Here is a 2,691-nt window from a genome sequence, read left to right as displayed (position 1 = left end):
CAGGCAACCGACCTTGGAACCTCACCTGAGCACTTAGGGTAGACAATTGCAATGCTGTGGGTTCAGCCCCTGCAATATCCTAGACCCTAATCCTAACTACTAACCCTAACTCTAACCCAAACCCAAACCTTAATCCTAGCCCTAAATCCTATCCCTAACCCAAACCATGCCACTAATATACATTAACACCATCCACAACAATAATACAAACCCTAACCGAAACGCTGAACGCTAAACCCCAAATCCGAATCCAAATCCTAACTGTAACCATAAACTTAAACCTTAGACCTGAACACTAACCACTAACCCTAATCCCCAAATCATAAATACTAAACACTAACCCTAACCAAACACTGACCCTGACCATAACCCTAAAACCTAACCACTAACACGTAACCACGAAAACTTAACCCCTACCCCAAAACCTAAAACCTAAACTCTAAACAATAAAACCTAAATCCTAATCCCTATCCCCTGACCCTGACCCTGAAGCTAATGCTGATACTAACACTAACACCTAAACCCTACCCTAACCCAAAGCTACTCCCCAACCCTAGCCCCTAAACCCTAAACCTAACCTTCACCGTAATCCCAACCCTTTAAATCTAACCATCTAATCTAACCCTAACCCTAACCCCAAACCGCTAACCCTAACCCCTAACCCTAACCCCATGGACAGTCCTTCATCACCAGTCATGGGCTATGAACCACCCCCCCCCCATCCTCCACCTCCTCTATTTGGGTAGATAAACTGAAGTGGTTAGGGATTTCTAAAGCATATTCATCTACTTCGTGAAACACTTTGTGGGAAAAATGTAGAGATGGTTGTTAGGGCTTGGCAATTCAACTGCAAAACTGCCTGAGGACTTTGTAACATATCTCAAGTTTCTCAGGACATATGTTCAATGGACTGTATCATTTCCCCGTAATGAGGTCAGCTTTAGGTTTCTCCTGTCAACAAGAAAGAGGATTTTTACACAAAGACAGATGTATCGGGCGTACTGGTGCATATTTTACAGACACAATGCTTTGAGTTCTGTGAAGGATGAGATGCACCCCTAAGTGTAGGTGACTTAGGTGTCCTGTGTGAAATGGGGCACATGCATTATATGACATAGACCTTGTGGTCACCATGTTGAAAGCACCAGTGAAGGAGTGGGGGAAACTTGAATCACACAGGAATAGAAATTTGAGAAATTAGAGGACAGTAAGCAGACTTTGAGGAAGTGCAGAGGGGAGGGTCCTGGGTTCAGTGAGATGCAGTTGCAGCCCATTCCTGACCACAGCCTGAGCAGGGAGCACGAGTTCCACACGGAGCTACTATGTGGGATCACTCTCAGTGCACAATGCAAGGTTCCTCTCCAAAATGTCATATTTGTCAAAGTGCACCCAGGTGATCATCTAAAAAGGTTGTTGTCTCCCTGCGTTGTCTGAAGGTTCTGGATATTTATGGGTGAAAAAATGCCCTGGATATATAGAAAATTTAACTTGGTCTTAAGGAAATGCTTGTCTGCATAAGTTCATATCCTTCAGTGAGACTAAAAGTGAAGACAGGATCTAGATCAGCTGAGTGCCTGCATTGGCCTTTAGCCTGGGTAAACCTACAATTCAGGGATGCCCAGATGCCACCCCTGCTGGACCCCTGACATAACCTGACTATGGCTTTGCATCTATCTCCTTAAACTTCTCTCACAATATCCCGAGGGTTTCCCTGTGTTCCTGCTATCTCAGCCAGAATACCAATTCTCAGTGGGACCTACACAGAGCCTGAGATGGGTTATCTGTGAAAGAGGGGTAATATTTGTTTCTAAGGACATAATGAAAAGAAGACATTGAATACAGAATGCATCTGCAAAATGTCTGGGAAATATCCACTCACTCTACTCACAGTTTCAATTAAGATATCGCCACACAAATGATCATCAAAAAAAGATGGTCACAGAAGTTCATTAAACTAAGGCGGTTAACGCCTCCGCCCAGGGATTGGGGATCGCCACTTTAAAGAAGACAATGGCACACTTATTGTATTAAGATTCAGGCCCTGCCAGACAAAGAAAGAAAAAGATAATTACGAGAATGTGTATATCAGAGTTCTACATCTGAGATCTGAAGACAATCATATTCCATTACATATAGACTCGCAGATGCATCCACACTAAAGTGTTCATCTGAGGCCACAGATTAAGTACTGAAGAGGGAATGCATGTAGGAAAACATAAGACCGTAGGGAAATAACCCCAAATCTCGTAAATCTCACTGCCTTATACGACAGCTATTTTGAAATTTGAAGAGGACTGTGTGAGGTGACAGAGTATGTTGATTATATATATCTTAAAAATGTGTCAGATCTGCCTGCATGCTTTCTCTGCTAACCCTGAGCTCTCCACTTTGTTTTTCTTAGTATCCCTTAATAGTACTTTCACTGTTCTGTCTCTGTTTCAGTGTTTGCTTCTAGGAAGACCTACTCTCACCCCCCATCGAATGTACACAATGTGGTTCCTATACACACAGGTAACAAACTAGCAGAAGTTGCAGTGGTGTAGGATAGTAGCAAGATCGCCTTTTTTGCAGAGGAGCCCGAGGGAGTTTTCTGGGGTGATGGTAACTTCCTATATCTAGATGCATGGGGTGCCTGTGCTCATTTATTTTAGAAATATTCACTGACTCCTGGTGCTTGGGGTCAGATAGACA

The sequence above is a fragment of the Prionailurus viverrinus genome, unplaced genomic scaffold (assembly GCF_022837055.1).
Source record: "Prionailurus viverrinus isolate Anna unplaced genomic scaffold, UM_Priviv_1.0 scaffold_69, whole genome shotgun sequence".
Taxonomy (NCBI): domain Eukaryota; kingdom Metazoa; phylum Chordata; class Mammalia; order Carnivora; family Felidae; genus Prionailurus; species Prionailurus viverrinus.
The sequence above is the reverse complement of the archived record's forward strand: the minus strand, read 5'-3'. Positions refer to the sequence as shown.